General features: G+C 46.3%; 1 protein-coding gene and 1 long non-coding RNA gene across 5 annotated transcripts in view; one reads left to right on the top strand and one right to left on the bottom strand.

The window, feature by feature from the left end:
* The window catches only part of LOC142496650 (uncharacterized), a 61,267-nt gene extending 59,637 nt beyond the window's left edge, over positions 1–1,630 (bottom strand). The window contains exon 1 of the long non-coding RNA XR_012802073.1: positions 505–1,630. This is a non-coding gene — a long non-coding RNA (uncharacterized LOC142496650). The remainder of the gene's footprint in view (positions 1–504) is intronic.
* The window catches only part of PRDM10 (PR/SET domain 10), a 164,300-nt gene continuing 142,456 nt past the window's right edge, over positions 687–22,530 (top strand). For 2 of the 4 annotated variants that reach the window (XM_075603345.1, XM_075603344.1), the window contains exon 1: positions 687–968. The gene's annotated coding sequence lies outside the window, so the exon portion shown is untranslated. The other 2 variants (XM_075603342.1, XM_075603343.1) reach the window with 2 other exon arrangements.

The following is a 22,530-nucleotide window of genomic DNA, read 5'->3' as shown; positions in this document are numbered from 1 at the left end:
TGATTTTTCCAGCGACTGCAGCCTGACGTCACCGTCACTATGTGCATAGCCTTAAGCCCAGAAACAGGCTCAACACAGCAAGGGCTGGGACTACCAACCTTGTTTTACCAACATTCCCTATAACAGAAGACAACGTCCTTATTTAGGAAGTTTCACCATTTGCCCAACCAAAGTCAGCTCTCACACATGGTATAGGATGTATGACAATGCTTCCCTGAACCCAACTTTCTAAAGCCTATAGAACCCTACTTAAATATGACACTCCTTAAAAATAGGAATTATAGATGTCATCATACTGTGGAAGGGAATTATTACTTATTGCACAAACACATAAGCTGAATGATGGTCTTCATTTTTTGACATGGTGATTAAATCTCCCAACATTTTGTCCCAGGGACAAATTTGCGCTTTTTAATGAGAAATTCAACAAATACGTACTTTTGAATAAAATGTCTCCCCCCTAAGCAAGTCAATAAAACATCAAGACAACTCGCATGTTCCTACCACATGTCCCTGAGACACCGCTCCTGTGACACATCCATCAGGATTGTACGGACAATTTGTACATTAGCGAGACCTGCTGGTGCGAGCAGTTTCTCCTCTCCCCCTAGGGGCGCTCTATCTGAGGCTCCATCCTACGTAAAGATGTATCGTGTCTTTTGATTGGTCTCTAGCTTCTCCTCTCGACGCACGATGGCCGCTCTAACAAAACAACAAATAACGTCAATACGAAAACTCTAATTACCCGGTTATGTGCAAATAAAGATTACCCCAGTCACCGATTCTGATCCCGTGCGTTTAAAAATCCGCACACATGCCTATCAAATAAGCAAATGAACATATGAAATATCCCTCACTCTATTCCTTCCTACGCAGCAACAGACCAATCAACAGCAGCAGTTCAGCGGTTGCTAGGCAGATTATGCTAATGCAGGCAAAGCCACCATCTCTGCAGCTACCATTCTGAGGTAAGAACAGGTTGAGAATTATCATTTAAATTATAAAATGTGAAGCATTGAGGGGAGCGGAAGAGGCGCCGTCGGCTCCTGGATATCCTGGGGTAAGTCGGGACGAGGGTGTAATGTGGGGAGAGCCTCTTGGATCCGTTTTAGCTGATACTGGTTTTCTCGCCGTCCCCGTCCCGCTCTATACTGTGGCTTGGAACGGGGGTTGTTGTCGTTTTAGTCCCACCCAAAATGGCGATGGCGTTTCTTTCCTTTCTATCTCACCTCGTCCCATGGCTCTGTTTGTGACTGAGGCTTATATGCTACCCTCGGTGTTCCTACCAATAAGGCCGACTGGGCCCAGCTCCGTCTCTTTTCTTGCCCCTTCCTGTTGCTCGCCCCGGCAGGCACCGCTGTGGTACAGTCCACCCCCGCCCCCTGCAGCCGTTGGGACGCCGCACCTTACCCCGACAGGCCGGGGGGAGATGCGGCCCTGGCGTGTCTGAGAATAAGAAGGCTCAGTGGAGGAGAGAGAGAATGATATAAGACCATCGGGAGATAACAGAACATGGCGTGTGTGTTGATGGTATCATTCTATCCCAGTGACAGCGGGGACGATGGGCGCCCCCCTGGCCCGCCGGGTTCCCCCCTCCCCACGATGGGGTTGACCGTTGGCTGTCACACGCTGTGGGGTTTTCCCGCCGTATTTTTTCACCCCCTGCTTGAAATGAGGCAGTTTAACTGTCATAGTGACCCTAGTACTTGTTAGTGTAACTGGACTTCAATATATCGACATTTGAGAGTTCAAACCAGTGAGGAACACTCAAATGCTGAAATAATTTAATTCAATTAGTCATAACCTTGTATTCAGACACCTGCAGCGTCTATGTATTTAACACATGGTGGAGGTCAAAGGTGTTTTAATTAATTCACATAACATAGACCTTAATTAACAAATCGCTATAGCAGTACACCAGGCCTGTCCATTTTGTAAGGCATTTTCATTCAATCTTGGCATCAATGATTTAATACTTTTCAGTGGATTATCACTATACAGTCAGAAAAAGGTCTAAATGCATTGGACAAGAACCCATACATTCATTGTCCGTCCATATTGTTAATTTGCAAGGGGGAGGTCAAGAATACATATGTGGTACCTTTGTTACAGGTGGTTGAATTGGCTGGTGCTATATAATTTGATACAGATTCAATGTGTTGTGAAGCTGTTTTCCCTATCCTGGAGAAGAAATCCAACCTTGAAATACACAACTAAAATCTTCTCCATGGGAAATCCACTGTACAATCTATTGAATGGTCTGTTCCTCTGTGGTCAATTTATTTATTTCACTGCAGTTTACCCTTTTCTTGTTGTGTCTTATTAATGAGCTTGATTTTCTTACATCTGATGCACATTGGAAGTTTCTGTTGCCTCAGAGCGTTTTTTGTTATTTTTTTGCAGAAAAAAACCCCAAAAGCAAAATGGATGCTTTAAGACAGAATATATTTGCAATGTAAATTCTCCTTTTAATGCTCCTCAAATCACAACTAGAAATGTACGGAGCAAAATTGTAGCCAAGCATCTTGATGCTTTAAACTTTTAGTGTTAATTTTGCTGCTCTAGAATATACCGTATTGGCCCGAATATAGTACGGCTCAGTTAATACGACCCTAAAGTTTTGAAGGTGTTCTACATCAAAAATAAAAGGTGCTAGGCTGCACATATAATACGAGTACAGTTTTCGGAATGACATTTTTAGGGTGGGAAAAAACAAAGCACTATTCAGGCCAATACAGTAGGTTGTTTATTTTATGGATGGAGGTATTCATGATGGTTTCCATTGGGCTATGTCCGTTATGACTTTGCAACAGACAACCAAAACTTTGACCCTGGTTCCTCTGTCAGTGAGGGAAATAAATCGATACCTATGTTGTTCATTGTATGAAAATAATATTTTACCAATATTTATATGCATGGACACAATAGGATTGTTGAGAAATTCTTCTGTTTAAAACGTATTTTTTATGGTTGTTGTTTTTTTTGCGCTTTGCATGTAATCAATCCCTCCGCTTTTAGCAGTTAGCTGGAGGTTTCCAAGGTTCAGTCAGTGGACGTAGAAGAGATGGTGGAGCTCTTCTCCTAAGCAAATCTATTTTGTAGGCCGAAAAACTCAAATGCACCTGTAAATAAACACAAAAGTGCACTGAATAAGGAGGTTAAGCTTAAAAGAAAAACCATGGGGGATGCAGAGCACCCGCTTAAGGCCCACTGGGAAGTGAACGCAGCTTCCTGCCCAGTGGCCACAGCGTGGGTGTACTCTGCTCGGATACGGGAGCGCACCAGCATCCGGAATAAGGCCTGGCAGGTGAGGGATCCCTCCCCATCAAAACGCTGCTTCGTGGACTTATAAATAGCCAGTTTGGCTAATGCCAGGATTAGGTTGACAAGGAGGTACCTGGCTCTAGTGTTTCGGGATACTGGGCATAGGTACACCCAGTCTGAACAAGTTAAAGGACATAGCAACCAAGTGCAGTTGGAGAGTAAGGTGCATCAGTGTTCATTATGTCCCTGATAAAATGGTCGTGGGGCATGGGCTACAGCCACACACTACTATCATTTTGAATATGTATCTGATATAAATGTAAATAGATTTTGAGAGCGTAAAGCTCAAGATCAGGGTTTATGGATTAATGAGACCTGATGATATGTCCATTCCCAGGAAATAACTTAACAAAATCTAAAATTCTCATTTTACAATGCAGGCATAAAAACCATTTAAAATATTTAGATTATTGATTGTTTTTATAAAATGTATACGTTCATTCTTTTGAGAACAACAGTACATATTTTTTTTCTAGTTGGATCCAGTTAACCCCAAGAAAATTGAAGCAATACAGTTCTGTTAGTTGTCAGCAAAGAGCACAATATGCGTCCAGGTTTATAATGTAGACACCAACAAAGTTTAAACTACATAAATTTTAAAGTTGTGACTTTTTCTGTTTATGCAAGAGTAGATGCATTTATGTGTTTATTTCTTGTTGAAATACAGAAATGAAACAAACTTGACATTGGCCCAGATGATTTGGTGATCCTGGAATTGGTTTAAAAAACCTATTAATTGTTTACTGTGATATAATGTATGTAACCCAGGGGGGTGCAAACTTTTTTCCCTGTTCACCCTTGCTGGCGGTCACCTCACCCCTCGCCCCCCCCTCACCCCGGCTCCGGTGTCATGTGGTGTTGAACGCCGCGTTGCCATGGCGACGCGTGTGGATCCAAGGTAAGTAAAGGTTTACAGAGGCCCTGCAGCTCTCCCGGCACTTAATTTAAGTGCCTTCAGGAAGCGCGTGGGGCCTCTGTAAACCGCGCGCCCCCTGGGGGTCGCTCCCCCAGTTTGCACACTGCTGATTTAACCCTTATCATTTCTTTATACCACTCAAATGGTTGTAAAAGAAGACTGAAAAGATTCCTAACAAATTTCCTCTACCTTCTAAATACCTGCCATTCTTTAGAAATTCTTCCTGTCAGCTACACAGTGGTGTGCAAACTGGGGGGCGGGAGATTTGTCTGGGAGGTGCAGGCGCTGGCAGAGGTCCTGCGCTCTTCCCCCAGGCATTTAAATTAAATGCCGGGGGATCGCGTGAGGCCCCTGTAACAATAAAACTTACCGGGATTCAGGCTCAGTAACACGTCTCCATGGCAATGCGGCGTTAAATGACGCTGCGCGGTCATGTGATGTCACAGGAGTCACATGACCCTGGAGCGTCATTTGACGCAGTGGTAAATGTAGGAGGGGGGGTCGCAGCCGTAAAAGTTTGTGCTCCCTGAGTTACCACACAACAGGGAATCTTTCAAAATAAAATGATGTGCACTTAATGTCATGGGAAATTGAAGACAGACTCTGGCCGACTTCTTTTTCTTTGTCCCTGGTAACACTCTGAAGTTGTTCAATCTAGATGGTCCTTCCCATTTGGTAGGAAACAGGCTTTTGATTGACTGCCCAGATACAAAAAAGGTCCCACCCCGATATCTTCTCAGTGGTTTTTTTTTTGCTCTACCTATGGCAGAAAATCTGCCTACGTCATTACAGGAGATGCTTTCAGTGCAGGCAGGAGCAGCGCAGTGACAGCGTTTTGAGCCGCACAGTGAAGCTGTTGTGTAAGAGCACAGTTTTATGGATGACATCACCCCTGCAACGATGGACAAATTCTTGGCAGGAAAACACGCACATTACTAGCTGTGGCAGCCTTGAATTGAGACGTAAAACTGAAAGATTGCTGGCCCTGTTTCTGGGACAGAGATCCAGCTACTGATCTAATCAAGCACTGAGGGTTTGTGCTAAACTGTATGTACTATGACAAATCATGAGAGCATCACTTTCAGTCCCTTTAGTCTTTGTTTATGTACAGAGCTCTCTATATCTATCTCAGTTTAAGACACTTCCACATCAGCCTGAACTGTTATGCAAGGATATTTTCATAGCCCCTAGTGCCTTAATCTTGAGCAATTCACGTCTGCTACTGGGCTTTATAGCCCTTATGTATTTAAGATTTGGGCAGCAGTTTGAGAATATCTGCCCCAAGACTTCATACAGCAGTTCAATTAAGTATGCTAATGGTCAATTACAGTCCAGAGCTCCTTATTTAACGTTGGTACTTGTTTTACATAAATCAGCCATTATCCTATTTGAACAGTTCATTTGCCTGGATCTCTATTTATTTATTCCTTTCAAATCTGATGGGTTTTTTAACTTCTAGGTCAGGGTTTTCCAACCTTTTTTTTTGTTTGGAGGAACCCTTGAAGTATTTTGAAAAATCGGGGAACCCCTATCTGGCTGACACATATTAGGTTCGACAGGGGTCACAAAATGTCACACCTCACGAGCCCCCTCTATTTCCCACCCTTTACCCATGTATTTCTCTCCCATCCATCTCACTAACTCTTCCCCCTCACATGTATTTATCCCTTGCGTCTCACTCACTCCCTCCTGCCCCCTCTCTTCTCTCACTCGCCCCTACCTTCCGTCAATTACCCCACTCTCAATCCACCCTACAAAATACATACCAAAAAACTCCACCTCCGGGGCGGGGGGGGGGGGGCGGAGGTCTGTGGTCCATAGGTGGAACCCCTGAGACTGCTTCAAGGAGCCCTGGTTGGGAATCACTGTTCTAGGTCAATGGCTGCCCTGTCAGTTTATGAAAATACTGGAACAGCATGTTTAGCCATGAGGGAGTTGAAGAGACTCATGATTTCTTACCTCCTGTCTGGGTTGAACTGTCCTTCTGGGAAACCAGGGAAATCCCTGGTAGGACCACAGCACTAGTGGGCCCCCCACCTTCAGAAATTCTAAGTCTCAGCTCCCTGCCTCTGCCCGCCTTCTCGCATCTGTTAGCTTGGATGCACACTGCAAAGGTAAAGTGGGTGGGGGAATGTTCGGGTCTGCCCGCGCTCATAAGTAGAAACCAGGTGGACAGACTTGAGTAATGGGGCTGGGCACTTGCGCTGAGAGTAGTAAGTGGGGTAGAGGTGGAACTTGAGGGGACCATACAAATAGATTACCCAGTTGTGCCCCCAGTCCAACACGGCCTCTGGTTGCTGTTTCAACACCTAGGCTTTTAACAGGCTTATCTAAGTTTAAACATTTGGCTTATGTGTAATGCAATGATACTTTAGCGCAAGTATAAGAAAAATGTGTGAAAAGTGGATAGCCAAGTTTACTCAGGAAAAATTATCCCTGCATTGTATTGTATTGTATGTCTTTATATAGCGCCATAAATGTACATAGCGCTTCACAGAAGTAATACACTGTGTAATCATATAAATAACAAATAATATAAATAACAGGTCGTGGGAATAAGTGCTTCAGACATAAAAGTAACATTAAGGAAGAGGAGTCCCTGCTCCGAGGAGCTTACAATTTAATTGGTAAGTAGGGGAACGTATAGAGACAGTAGGAGGGAATTCTAGTAAGTGCGTCTGCAGGGGGCCAAGCTTTATGTATCGTGTCCAGAATTAGGTTGCGTCCATAGGACAAGCAGCGCTGAGCCACGCGGACGCTCTGCGCTGAGCCCCGGCATCCTCAATGAGGATGTCTTTAGAGGGGGCTCACGCGAGCGTCCGCAGGCGTGCTCAGGAGTAGGATTTTTCAGCCGACCGCCAAAGCTGTTTTTCAGCGCGCTGTCGGCTGTAAACATCCAATCAGCGCGAAGCAGCGTCAACGTCACGGCGCTGTGATGTCGGTGCGTCGCGGGCGATTTGCCCAGCGACGTCACTGCCCCGCCTCCCACCACCTCCCCCCGCCTCCCGATCGCGGACGCTGGCTCATGCTTGATCAGGTGAGCATCTGTGTCCGCGCGGCTCAGCGCTGCTCCACGTTCTATGGACGCAGCCTTATGCATATTTGGGAAATGATCCAGTGAATGAAGTCCTCAATGCAAGGGACCCTGGATGCTTGACATCAATACAACAGACCTTAGATTTACTAAAAAGGATGCTGTCAGACAGATCAGGTATATCAATTCAACCAGTAGGAAAATGTTCAGTCCGCGCTCTGGCTCTTTAAGGATGTGGAATGTTGATTCCTCTCTGTTCTTTTGCTGCTCCTGCAATTCGAGGCGTCTTCCCCCACCTCCAAAGTGGATCCCAACGGAGAACTCCGACGGCGATACCAAATGACCAAGAAAAAAGAGAAACACGAGCGCACCAAGATGAGAGATATAAAGTGTATTACCAACAAGATAAGATAGCAACCACTTACATGAATAAAATTTTTAATATTCCCCGATCTCGACGATAACTTCTATGGTGGGGCATCACATGAGGTGTGCAGGGGCAGTACCAGTCCTCAGAAATCAGTCCCGCGCGCTGGGGCTGTCTCCGTAGCGCTGTCAGACCACCACGAGTGTAAGCGTGGCTGAAAGCGTAGCGCGCATGCGCAGGAAAAGAAGCCCTCTGCAGCTGTCCTTGGGATGCCTGTCCGTTTGGGTTATCGTAATCGTGGACTGATTTCTGAGGACTGATATTGCCCCTGCACACCTCATGTGATGCCCCACCATAGAAGTTATTGTCGAGATCGGGGAATATTAAAGTTTTTATTCATGTAAGTGGTTGATATCAATTCAACCAGTTATGCCATCTACCTCTCAACATGCTATGCCTTTTATATTCTGAAACTTAATCATTCAGTTCTAGATTATTCTTGATCCACTTCAGATTCAACATCTAAAGAAGATGCTGGAGAGGAACAATCCTTTTGGTCTTCCTCAGCTGTTGATAAACCTACTAAAAAATCTGAGCTGTTATGGAGAGAATACAAAGGATGGACTCCATAAAAAGGACATTATGTTCATAAGTGACAGCAAAAGAGACAGTTTTCATGTATCAAAGATTTAGGTACATGTATATGTTTCAACCTCAGGATGTGAGGTCATGGGACAGTGTTCCAAAAGTGGATGCCCCATTTGCTATGCTCTCTAAGGTCAAGTCCTTATTGCCTTCGCCCGCGCAGAGGCGTGTGCGTCCGTGACGTCACCCGCGTGAACCGGGTGTGTTTTTTGGACCTGCTAGACGCGCTGTCGGGGGTTGTGTCAGTGATGTCGGGCGAACCGCTTACGTAACCAGCCCATCGCGCCGAGAAATCAGTTTCAACTGATTCCTTGTGCAAAGTGTGTCCCCTCCTGCTATTGCTCGCGTGTGCACCCGCGCGTCTATGGGTGTGATCAATGCCTTAAGGCAATGTTATCGTGCCGCAAACGGACACCTTTGCGCAGTCTGCAGCAGCATGGACTTAGCCTAAGAAAACCACTTATCCAACAGAAAATACAGCAGCGTTCAGGGATCCAATGGAGAGACATATTCATGCTTCCCTAAAATCAGTTTTTCCAGCTACAGGAGCAGCATGCAAATCAGCTGTGTCTTCGCATAAATTTTCAAGAGCTATAAAAGCCTGCCTGCTGAACACGGTAGACATAATTAAAGGGGGGTTTCAAAAATAAAGATCCAAGCATAATTTGCTTATTAGAGCCTAGTGTTTCTCTGTTTTAATTTTTTTACCTGTTAGAGCTTTTGGCTAAAATGATGGCTGTCGTGGTAACCACCAAGAGGGTACTAACTCAAGTAATGGATTGAGACACCATTCTCACTTTACTGCCCTTCCTTTTGGCCTAACTCTCCCAAGAGTTATTACAAAAAATACGGTGGTATTAGTGGCAACATTAAGAAAATAATATATTTGATTTACTTATAAGGGTACCGTCAAGAGAAACTTTCTCTGCATTTACAGAGAATGATTCAAGTTCTGTCTCAACACATCTGAGTAATACATTGGCTAAAAAGCCATATCTGTCCAACATGGGTTTTTCAAAACCTGGGTCTTCTGTTTAGTACACAGGGAGCAAGAGCGCTCTGAAGGACAAATATAGTTTTCAAACGTCGCTGCATGTCCATTTCGGGCCATATATCGGCCTCCAATAAGGCAGTTCCATGGCCAAATGCCACATGCAAATTATTCATCAAAATGCCCTTTGTTCCTGGACAGAAAAATGTAATCTCTGGTTTGCAAAATTTCCCTATCCCACAAAACCAAGTTGTCCCTAAAATGGTGGAGAACAAGAAGAATCTGTTGTTAGTCCTCTGGATGGTTCAAGCAAGTTGGGATGGGGTGGGAATCTGTTCACCTAAGGGTCTGTGCGCAAAATCTGAAAATACAGTGAAAGTAAATCTTCTGGAGCTGCAAGCTGTAGTCAAGTAATTTTCTGAAGTCCAAATAGGAAAATCATACACCGCCACAGTAGTTACGGATCTTGACCATCAGGGAGGTACAAAAAGTCTTCACATGATTTAAGGAGGTCAGCAGAATTCTGGGTTGAAGCAAATTCGAGATTTTTCAGTAAGATGGTAGGGGCAACCTGGCATGCATATTAAAGTTTAAGCCTGCTGGTTGTGCCGACCCGTCAAAATGGTGACCTATAGAACAGGTTAACATGGACATCTTAGGTAGCTAAAATGGCTGCCCAGTATGTGCTTTTGTTCCCCCATGTAAGACCATTTATTCTCCATGTGTATTTAACTGTATTTTGTCAGGCTTCATTGTATGACGGGACGGTAAATCACACAGCCAGGCCTGAATACAATGAATCACTGGGCCATCCTTTGTTCTGTGTTCGGTGAAGTGCTTGGGAATACCAGGGAAGTGGGGAGAGCATGGACTTATGTCGGGAGAACACGTACTCCAAGAGCCGAAGCATTGTTCATCCTGACCGTCAGGTGTCTATTTCTACGTGAGGTATCATGCTGAAACTGAGAACTGAAACCTGGGTCTTAGCCCTGTTGGCTTGATTCCCATTGGTTAGTTTGAATTTTCCACTGAACCTTAAGCACGCCCCTGTGAGCTATCCTAAAGCCCTGTCACCACCCACGGCCCAGATTGGTCCATCTCGGATGAGCCCTCAGCGTCTGATTGTCCATGTTTAGCTAATCTCTTTGCTGATTGGGACCCTGTTTTCCATGGTTTCAGATGGAGATGAAGAAACTAAGCCGACACCAATCAGAGCTCGAAAGCTGTTCACAGCAAGTCTAGGTGTGTAACGCTCGGCCTGCCCACAAGCCAGGCGAGATCCCGGGACTGAGGTGGAAAGGAGTAATACTACACACCTAGCAGTAAACGGGGGCACGGCCGGAGTGTGGAAGTAGCTTAGGTGGTCCGGGTAACAAAAATAGAATGGGTACCGTACTTGCCAACTCCAGCGTAGAAAGGTAAAGTCCGTAAGCCAATGGTCGTGGGATGGAGAGAGCAGCGTAGTAGATTGTCCGTAAGCCTGGGTCGTGGAGTGGAGAGAGCAGCGTAGTAGATTGTCTGTAAGCCGTGTCCAAGGGATATAGAAGTCTGCAGAGTATTAATGTCCAAAGCCAAATCCAAGGGTTCCAGAAGTCGAGATCCAGGGAGGTCAGCAGTATATCCAGGGGACAGGAGTAGGAACTGAAAGACAAAAGGGACCAGGCAACAGCAGACAGCACCAAGGTACAGAAGCTATGCAGAGCAAAGAGGAAATGGTGAGGGGAAACTAAATAGGGGGCTGGGACCTATCAGAGGAAGGGGAGGAACGGATGAGTGGCCCGAGGGAGGACCTGATAGGAGAGAAGGGTCTGGGGGGCGGACCTGACGGAGCAGGGGCAGGGATGCGCGCGCCGCATCAGAGGAGGCGGAGTCAGGCGCCCGGCGCCAGCAAATTGAAGCCTGGGTACGTGCACGCCCGTAGGGGTGACGCGCGTGACCCGGAAGTGTGGGAGCAGCCGTGGAGGGGGCTGCACGGAGGTGGACGGATCGAGGAAGAAATCCTGGGTAAACTAGCTACGGCAGCGCCCAACGCCTATAGTAGGGAGCTAGAATTCCCAATTCCCCCCCCCCCCGTAGCCCTCTGTTTTGGTGCCTTGAGGTTGTATTTGTGCATTGTGTTGCTCCTGTTGGATCCGGAAGAAATACACATAGTTTATTTAACTGTTTCGTTCTGTTTTGGTGTTTGTGATCCCGGTTTAATCAAATGATATCCAGGGGGATAAACAAGAATAACCAACAATAATAGCAGTATTTATCTATCTATATAAATCAACCATCTAAAGTTCCAAGTTAATCTTCTCCTGAGTAGGTCACTGAAAACTCTTCTCCTTGTGAACTCACACTCCTAATCGGACCTTGTCTTCCGATGTGATTTGCTGAAACAACGGATCCGCTCTTCCATTTGCAGTCGCACTTTGTAACGATGCTCCTCGCAGTGCGCGCGGTGATCAACATATCACGGAACATACACTGAGTAGAAGATATGCCAGCCAAATTGCGGGTCCTGGGTCAATCCCAAAACCCATTCTGTTAAACTGAAATAGTCCTTTTGTGTGTGTTGATCGTGAGATATTTCCTGAAATCAGGGTGAACCTTCATTTGCAGGTATTCATGATTGAGATCGATTTTCGAAAATCGGTTCCCCACCGCTAGGGAAGGAAACATTTCTTAATTTCTTGGAAGGGAATACTGGTCCACAATCAATTGGCTGTTTAGTAAAATCTCCACATATGCACAGCTCGCCATTTACTGGCACAATTGGCGATGCCCATGCACCATGTTTTACCTTGGAGATGATTCCTAACTCCTCCAAACGCTTTAGCTCTGTTTCCACTACGGCCTTCAAGGCGGATGGAACTGACCTTGCCTTGACAATTTTTGGGGACACCCTTCTCTTTAATTCAATTGACCTGAATCATCCTAAACGTTGCCCAAGTCACTATCAAAAACGTTGCTATATTTATGTCGTACGTGTTTCATCCATGGCTTGTGCTGGTCTATTTTTTTTTCTAGGGCGTGACAGGAGTTGACTTGAATGTCTGGCATTCTATGGGTCCGTTATCCTGTCTCGTCCAAATAGGGGTTGCCCTCCCCATTCTAGGACGTATAGTGGAAGTATTTTTGTTTTCCCTTTTATATGTGACACGTACTGTATCGCAGCCGACCGGCTTTAAAAGTTGCATGGAGTAAGTCTGTAGTCTGATTTTTAGTGGTCTTCAACTGCTTTGTTAGTTGTAACTTGCACCGGTGGTGTAGAGCAGGGGGGGCGGGAGAATTTGCAGGGGGGGCGCGGGCTGTTACAGAGGCACCGCGCTCTTCCCCCAGGCATTTAATTTAAAGCCGGGGAGGCATGAGGCCTCTGTAACCTCACTTACCTACTGCCAGCCGGGTCTTCGGCATCGCCATGGCAACGAAGGGTCATCTGACGCCATGGCAATGCGCGTCAAATTACGCGGTGGGGTGACGTGATCCGCAACGTCATTTGAAGCCGTGCCTTCAAGGGAGGGGGGTGCGAATGCTGCGGCTCCCAGGAAGTGGGCCGCAGCTGAAAAAGTTTGCACAGCGCTGGTGTAGAGTAATCACAGATACTGCAGCCCCAGTATCCAGATCCGTGCACAGTGTTTTCCCTTCGAGTTTCACCTGTACTTCCATGCCCGTTGGTTGAGGTCCGAGGTGGTAATTGGATAGGCGTTCCAATTGCTCGTCTCCGTCCGAACTGGACGATGAATCTTGAAGGTCCACTTTATAAGTTTGTCTGCCTCCCACCTTCTTTTCCTGGCGGTGTGTATGTGGTGGACGGCAAACATCGGGAACAATCGCCAGGGGTCTGTTGTCCCAGTGCGCTTAGTGACAACGTGGATTGTTGACTATGCCCTTGGAGTTTCGTGCTTGCTGACTTGGTAAGTGGTGTGTTGAAAAGTTCTTCTTTTACAGTCTCGCACGATTGCAGTGCATCTGCGTCTTTAATTGCCAGCTCCATTTACTGTTGCCGGTCTATAGCCCTTTTTTTTTTTTGTAAACTTGTTCTTTATTTGCATTTTTTGTTAAGACCAATGGGAAGTGGGGTACAGAACATAAAAAGGGGAGGATGTTACTTTTGAATTACATAGCTTTGTATCAGGTCTATAACATCGTTTAGTGGGCAGACAATAATGACATCACTGTTGGGATATCGTATAAAATAACTAGTACAATAATTTAACTTAAACAATAGAAAAAATGTGTGATGCTCCAAAGACAAATCTGTAGTATGTAACAATGAGCAATTGATAGGAAAACAACCTGTAAATATACAAATGTCCTGTTGGATCAGGTAATAAGCTATCCCACAATGCACTGAGGTAAGGATAGTTACCAATTGATGATCCCTGGAATATGATTGAGGCAAAGCTGGAACGGAATCACTTGGGAAAGCAGATTCCACGATGAGCAGCAAGTCCCTTTGGATGATCCAGCACCTCCAGGTTGAATGTGCATCCGTTTTCAGAATCTTCACAGAGAGGGGAGAGGGAAAAGAACGAAGCACTATGTCCAGTGCTGTAAAAAACAGCCAATGAAACCACAGGGTGTATGTTCCCAATAATAAAGCTATTTAATGGATCAAAAATCGATTACAAAACACACCAACGCGTTTCGGACTTAGACAGTCCTTTATCAAGGTGAATGATTCACCTTGATAAAGGACTGTCTAAGTCCGAAACGCGTTGGTGTGTTTTGTAATCGATTTTTGATCCATTAAATAGCTTTATTATTGGGAACGTACACCCTGTGGTTTCAATAATTTAACTTAAAAAGACTGGGAGAGGGAAAAGGAAAAGACAAAAAAAGAATGTCATTACTTTATCAACAGTTTTCCACTTGTCGGTGTACCCTAACAGTAATACTAACAAAACAGTAGATAAGCACACGTACCTTTGTTGACTATTGTGTACCGAATACCCTCCAGGCCCTCTTCCTCGTTTTAGACCGATACGAAACAAATCACACCAAGGTTTCCTCAGGGGATATGTGTTCTTTTCTTCCCCCCCCCACCCCTCATCATTTATAGCCCTTTTTAAGGAGAGGTTGTCTACTGCTAACATTTTTTGTTGTATAGGCTGACTTGTGAGGCCAATGACAAACATGTCGCGGACGGCTGTTGGTAGGTAATTACAGAAAGAGCAGGTGCTGGCCAACTTCCATAGAGCGACAACATAGGGTTTAATATTCTCGCCTTGTTCTTGGCGTCTATGATAAAACCGAAATCTGTCCGCTATCTCCAGCGGTTTAGGTTGGTAGTAAACGTTCAGTATTTCCATCAGTACGCTTAGGGTCTTGGATGCTGGTTTATCTGGAAACAACAAGTCTCTTAAAGTGTTGTAGGTTTTAGCACCAACTGCGGTGAGAAATACAGCAACCTTTTTGTTATCACTTACAACATTTGCAACGAAATATTGGTCAAGCCGATCGCTCCAAGAAGACCAATTTTCTGTTCCAACGTGAAATTCCTGCATGCTGCCGATGAGAGCTATAGTGACATATATGAAACCTTGGCTGTCCTGGTACATAAATGCTTAGTGATACTGTCAATCCTTTCTGACAGACAGAGAAAAGTAAATCTGTTGCTGTAAGCTTATTTCCCAGGGTTATCATTGGCTGCAGGATTGTACAATTCCATTCTTATGTGTAGGAGAATACTGCTGAGGCCTAGTGACATTTGTTGTGGGTTTAGTGATATCCTCGTTGCCAATGTTATGTCTAAGCGTTTATGCTTCACAATAACACACTACCTTGTTAGGTGTTCAACCATCCTTCTTTATTGCTGCTGACATGTAGTCTCAGTATGGGTATTTCCTTGTTACCTCAGACTGCTGCGTGTCAGTCTAAACCCTGATATTTCTCTTCTTGGCTCTCACTCTGCTTCCTGGGTCAGAAGTCAGAGTGGTGACCTCACAGCATCACATTACCGTGAGCAGGAAGTATCCAATATACAACACTATTACTCGAGGAGAATAGGGTCTAGTGGGGGGTAAAGTCCAATGAGAACTCTTCAGTTACCTTAAATTTTTCAGAGCATAGTCTAGACAAGTGGACTTGATGGACAACAGGACGAATTATAAATGTAATCTCTACTGCTCTCTAAATATGGGCAGTCATCCACTTCCCTTCTATCTTAAATATGCCCTCCAATCCCAATTAATCCCAGTGTTCTAAAAAATATCCTTTAGGTTGTGTGTGTGTGTGGTGCCTTTTTGTTTCCGAGTCAGCCAATTAAAAGCCCGTGTGGATCTTTACCAGGGATGGGCAATTATTTTGGCTTGAGAGCTACTTCATGAGCTTTGGTAAGCTTCGCGGGCCATGCACTTTAATGTAGATGCAAATGCTTAGTGCCTCAAATCAAGTCTTACACTTGTACATGTAGGAAATAAAGAAGATATAATTGACATGGAAAATTAGATTAAATAAAAACAAATCATTGAGCAGACGTATTCAATATATACATTACATATTTAATGCACACACAAAAAAGTGCTGGAATTCTTCTCCACCCAATACAACTTAAACATGCCAATTTTTTTTTAATGCCTTTGTTTTAATTTTTATAACACAATAAAGTAAACTCAATGCCTTACAGCGATTGCTCGCTAAGGCCTATATCGGGGGGTTGTCAACCTGCGGCTCCCGACCCGCATCTACATACGGCTCTCCTCCGTCCTCAGGTCGCGCGCTCCCCAACTGCTGTGCCTCTCCTTCACTGTCCTGCCGGTGGCAGCGGGGGGGGGAGCCGTCGCTGGTCGGGCCTCTTGTTGCCGCCAGGCATCTCCCTTAGCTGCTGGCCCGCCTCCTGCAGTGTCCCACGCCGGGCCTCTCTCATGCCGGTGCATGCCGCAACTTTCGGTGCATGCCGACGTCACAGAGAGGCACGGCGTGGGACAGTGAAGGAGGCAGGCCAGCAGCTGGGGAGGTGCCCGGCGGTAAAAACAAGAGGCCCGACCAGCGCTGGCTGCCCCCCCACATATATATGTCTATTTGGGGGGGTAGTGTGTGTATTTTGGGGAGGTATTTTTTTGTGTATTTAGGGGGGTAGCCTGTGTGTGTGTGTGTGTGTGTGTGTGTGTGTATTTTTGGGGGGATGGGGGTAGTGTGTGTGTGTGTGTGTGTGTATGTGTATTTGTCAGGGGTGTGTGCATGTGTATTGGAGGTGTAGTGTGAGTGTATTTGGGGGGGTAGTGTATGTATTGTGTATTTGTAAATGACAAACTGTTATGTACAGAAAAACAATGAAAAAAAATAAATAAAGGGACTTGTTGTGAAATGCATTTTATTCCCTCACATATTCTTTCCCTAATTCTGATTAAAGTAAGTTTGTCGTATGTTAATGCTTATACAGTATATACCTATTAGTGTATGTACAGTATATGTATGTGTTTGTGGAGGTGTTATGCTCATCCATGTGTTGCGGCTCTTTAAATATTTTGGACAAAGATTTTTGTTTTATAAAATGGCTGTTCTTCCTTGAAAGGTTGCAGACCACTGGCCTATATGAATGTGCAATTCAAAGGACATGACTATTTCATTTAGCATGCACATAGCATACACTGCTTATTTGAAATACCTGTAGCACTGAGGAAAGTAGCAGCCTTGCTTGGAAAGCGTTAGCCAGCTACAGGGACAAACAAAATATTGCATTGTATTAGTGTTTATTTTGGTGGTAGTTTTCTGGAGAAGCATTGCAACTGCAAAAAGTACATCCAGACTTGGCAAATCCAGACTGTTGGAACCATTACTTTAAAGAAACAAAACTTATTAATAACCTTTAAAAGTATTTTTTTTTTAACTATTATCTATATTGAACTGTAGGCCATGTTAATTATATATAAAAGTAACTGCAGAGTTCTCAAGGTACTTTACAATTTATTGCCTCACTGCAGTCATTAATGCACTGTTCTAAGTGGATCTCATTTTAATGTGTTTTCAAAGCATATAAGTAATTTATAAGGCAGGGGTATTTACTAGATTGAGTCACCATTTCAGTGATTCATATGCTTTGACCACTGTAGTTGAACAGTATATTGTAATTGGAACATCCCCAGAGCTGAATAAGCATGGTTCAACTCCAGAAGATTCCCTGTTTCTCATCCTGTAAATTTTTTTAAACAATAAGGCGTATTGCTGTTTTATACAACTGAAAAACTTATTTTCATTTAAAACAGGACATGCGTAGTTAGAGGGCACGATACTTACCTTTTTATATGAGTTAAACTCCTATAGGCCTCTGGCGGAAATGCTGCTTAAGGCCTCGGTCCCGCTGCGCTCGTTGGCGTGGGTGGCTATGTCGCGAGTTCCCCACCAGCAGGGGAATCCTCGCGAGCCGGTCCCGGTCCCCCCTGGCGGCACAGCTGACTACACGCTGTGGCACGTCAGCCGCTAGGAGACACAAGAGAATGGTGTTTCCTAGCGTTGACGCGTCACGTGGTGTGGCTGTGAGCCAATGGGGAGGGGTGGCTTCGGGAGGAGGAGAGGCTTCGGGGAGCGGGGAGGAGTGTGGAGTGAAAGCAGGTGAGTGCCTGTCTGTGTGTGTGTCTGAGTGCGTGCGTGCCTGTCTGTGTCTGTGTGTGTATGTGTGTGCCTGAGTGCGTGAGTGCCTGCCTCTGTCTGTGTGTGTGTGTGAGTGCGTGAGTGCCTGCCTGTGTGTGCGCGCGTGTGTGTGTATGAGTGCGTGAGTGCCTGTGTGTGTGTGCGTGTGTGTATGTGTGTATGTGTGTATGTATGAGTGCCTGCGTGTGTGTGTGTGTAGCAGCTCCAGCCCGAGTCCGTGGAGGGAGGGGGGGAGAGTAGCAGCTCCCTCCTGCAGCCCGTGGAGGGAGGGGGGGGGAGAGTAGCGGGTCCCTCCTGCAGCCCGTGGAGGGAGGGGGGGGGGGGTGAGTAGCAGCTCCCTCCTGCAGTCCGTGGAGGGAGGGGGGGGAGAGTAGCGGGTCCCTCCTGCAGCCCGTGGAGGGAGTGGGATGGGTGAGTAGCAGCTCCCTCCTGCAGTCCGTGGAGGGAGGGGGGGGAGAGTAGCGGGTCCCTCCTGCAGCCCGTGGAGGGAGGGGGGGGAGAGTAGCGGGTCCCTCCGCTCAAGCCACGCCCCCCCTCCCTGTCAAACCTCCCACTCCGGCTCCCGCTCCCTACAGACCGCATATCGCGGTCTGTGTATCTCAGCGCACCGCCTGTCAGCAGTGCGGGTGCGCTGACTCTGGGAGCGGGGCCTTAGCCTTAGTGGACAAGTGCTTGTTTTAATCGGTGCAACCAAATTGAGGTATATGAGGCTGCTTCTGTTAAAACTATATATAAAACGTATAGTGCCCGCGACCGCCGCTAGCGAAAGTTATATTTCGCTTTGCGGCGGCATCGCGGGCTTCCGGGCATTTGATTTGTTATGGGGCTGTCACATGAGGCGACAGCCTTTGAAGAATGAAATATTCCCGGCTTCCAAATTTGGCGTCGCTCCGCTTAATCTAAGCGCACGCGGCGGCAATGTATTTGTTTTTTGGGCGGCGGCGCCCGTCGCAGGCACTGTACGCGCTGCCTAAGTGAACCTGAGGGTGTTGACGGGTTTCAGGTACAAGATTTAAATCCTGGTGGCTAATAAAATTACAGTTACTTGAAAACTTAATTGAAGAATTTATTTACTCACCATCCTATTTTTCACATGCAACTACCACTGATAGCTTTTTGCTGTTTCGTATTTGAAAAATAGTCGTTAAATGTACTGGTACTGTGTCCATAAATATTTTTGGACTGTTTAGAAATATTTAATATGCATGGTGTAAAAATAGTTACGGAGGAAGGCTTTCATAAATAAATCTTTTATTTAAAAAGACAGGGGAAATGTATGTTTGTTAATATAAATAAAAGCAATGGTAGTGATGCTCTAGACCCCTAGTGCAGAGGCAGCCAAGTCCAGTCCGCAAGGGGCACCAACTGGTCTGGTTTTAAGGCTATCCCTGCTTCAGCACAGGTGGTTGTCAATGGCTCGTCCACTGATTGAGCCACTTTTTTAAGGAGGGATATCCTTAAAACCTGCCCTGTTGGTGGCCCTTGAGGACTGGAGTTGTCCGCCTCTGCCCTAGTGCCACGACTCTTTAACCACTAATCTTTACACGCTTCAGAATGATTGCCATATAATATTCAAAAGTTGAATTTAGTTAGCACTCTGGTGTTTTAGCCCCTTAGATTAAATGAGCTTGGTTCATATGTATCAGGCATCACAATCGGTGCCATTTTTGACCGTAAAACCATCAAGATGTTTGTAAATTTATGCACCAGGGAGTGGTTTGTTGGGTAGATAATATAATCATAATATGTTTCAAGATATGCTCCCACCACTGATGCAGTTTATCCTTTCTCGGTTTATAAAGAAACTGGTGCGTCATGGTGCTTCATACCTGTGAGGTTCCAGGAGATGCGGAGGGTGCGCGTTGGTATGAGGAAACAGGACAGGCATTTGGATGTCATCAGGCTTTGGTTCTTCTCATGCCTGGTGCAAAGCCTCCATTCACTGTGCGCTCCTGTTACGCCGGTGCTGCCCGCAGACCAGACCCGTCCCTTGTACTAAGGTGGGGCGTATGTGTGCATGCACCCGCAGCAGAAGGAGCGTGTCCGGAGTGTGGTGTCCTTGCCGTTGCCAGGCCAGGTGGATATAGCTCTAGTAATACTTGCCGGTACTGGGTAAAGAAGAGACGTAGTCTTTGCCATTGCCAAGGTCAGGGAGTGGTGAGATCCGGAAGGCCGAGATGCAAGTTGAGATCGAGGGACATGAGAAGCAGCGTAGTGAGGAAGGAGCCGGGGTCGAGAGCCAGAGAGAGTAGTCAGCCAAGCTGTGTTGTAACCTGGGTAGCAAAGAGAAGAGTGAACCAGAGTAGACATCCACTAGTGGAGACTGTCGAGCAATGTGGAAGTGGCAATACAGGCACTAAATAGTGTGGTTGACCAATGGGAAGCGGGGGCAGGGCTGGAGGAGCGCGTGGAGCCGTCCTCGGTAGGCTGCCTTGAACAGTACACAGGTGAGCAGCTTTGGAGTAGAATTGCAGCCCGTGCGTGAGCTGGGGGCGTGGCCTCACTGCAAGAGCAGTGAATAAATTAACTTTGTCCGACGCGCGCTCCGTAACGAGGGAGAGCACGCACCCAGGAGCAATTGCAGCCGCCTGTGTGCCAGCTGCCCGTGGAGGAGCGGCCGCCCGTCGGAGACGACGGGGAAGCCTCCCAACCACGGGGACCGGCGACGGGGATGTGCCACGGCAGCGGGAGCAGCAAGATGTGAGTGGGGGTCACGCTGCAACCGACGTTATCCCCGAATCCTCACAGTACCCCCCCTTCAGGGTCGGCCTCAGGACGATCCTCCCACGGTTTAGATGGAAACTTTTTCCGGAAGTGTTTCAGAAGCCCTGGTGCGTGAATGTCTTTAAGAGGTACCTATGACCTTTCTTTGGGTCCAAAGCCCTTCCAATGGACCAAGACTTGAACCTTACCTCTCGAGAGGCGGGAATCCAGTATAGCTTTGACCTCGTACTCTTCGTTGCCCTGTATGATCACTGGGTCTGGTTTAAGAGTGTGGTCCGGAAAGAGGGAACTGGAGATGAACGGCTTGAGAAGTGGCGTGTGAAAAACATTAGGAATTCTCATGCTTTGAGGTAATTGAAGGCGGAAGGCCATCGGGTTTACCTGCTCCATGATGCCAATTTAGGGGAAGGGGTTTTGAGGTTGATATTTTTTTGTAGACAACCAGACCTTATCCCCTCGCTTGTAAGTGGGTGCAGGACAGCGACGACGGTCAGCCTGGATCTTCAAAGTCTGGGAGGCCTTTTGAAGAGCTGATTGAATTCACAACAGAAAAAACTGGAAGCCCCGGGAGATGAGACTGTGCCAGCGATGTGAGCTAGGAGTGATAGAAGATGAAAGACACTTCCTGCTACATTGCCCACAATACTCTGAAGTGAGGAGTGCCCACCTAGAGAAATTCACAGCTCTTATCCAGAACTTTAGTGACATAGAAGGGAGCCAAAAAATAGCGATCCTCCTGGGAGAAGATGAGGACACAGCAGAACTGGCTGCACACTACATCAGCACCTGCCACAGGCTGAGAGACGCCCACTAACCCCCATATCCCTTTGTGTAAATGTTACCCATTTACCCTGTAATAATTATACCCAACCCCCAATAATTAATGTACTGTATAACTATTATACCCTACCCCCTAGTATTTGCGTAATCGTTGTTCCCCCACCCGCTATTACTCACGCTTTGGCAATACTAAAATGTTTGTTTGTCATGCCAATAAAGGTAATTTGATTTGAATTCTGGACCAAGAGTCCTGTAAGAGGGAGATGCATTCGTCCACGGCTGGTACCCCAGAGGGAATATTGGAGATAGGCAGATGAGGCGTAATTTAATAAAAAAGGGTGTCTCCCGAGTGGATTAATTCCTAGAGGAATTAATGGCATATTCAGCCCAGGGAAATAATTCCGACCAGTCGTCCTGGGAGTCAGAGCCGAAGCAGCTCAAATACTTCTCGAGGGATTGATTAACCCTCTCGGTCTGCCCATTAGATTGAGGGTGATATCCTGAAGAAAAGGAAGAAACAATGCCCAGTCTTCTGGTGAAGGTCCTCCAGAATTTGGAAACAAATTGAGACCCTCTATCCGATACGATGGATGTGGGAATGCCATGGATCTGGAAAATTTATCTGGAGAAAACATCGGCTAGGGCGGGTGAGGAGGGTAATCCCTGAGAGGAACGAAATGTGCCATTTTGGAGAACCGATCCACCACTACTAGTATGGTGTTCATGCCGTTCGACCTAGGCAATTCGACAATAAAGTCCATGGATATGTGGGACCAGGGACGTTCTGGGATCGGTAAAGGCATAAGAAGACCATGGGGTCTCTGTCGAGGAATCTTATTCAGCGCACATACCGGCCAGGCACGAGTATATTCAAGGATGGTCTTGGCTATATTGGACCACCAGAAAGTGCAACGGATGAGGTCCAGTGTCTTCTTGAATCCCGGATGTCCTGCCAAACGAGAGGCGTGCCCCCAATCCAGGATCCCAGGAATAAACTTGGGCTCTACGTATAGTGTATCCTTGGGTACCTCGAGATCTCTAGGAAGGTATTTTTGAGACTTGAGGATCCTCTCCAGATTCTTGAATGCAGCAACTGCGAGGATCTTTTGCTTTGGAAGGATGGTCTCTGTAGTTTACTCTGGTTTCTCTTCAGAAAAACACTGTCTAGAGAG

This window comes from Ascaphus truei, chromosome 6 (genome assembly GCF_040206685.1).
Source record: "Ascaphus truei isolate aAscTru1 chromosome 6, aAscTru1.hap1, whole genome shotgun sequence".
Classification (NCBI taxonomy): Eukaryota; Metazoa; Chordata; class Amphibia; order Anura; family Ascaphidae; genus Ascaphus; species Ascaphus truei.
This window is presented reverse-complemented; position numbering and strand designations above follow the sequence as displayed.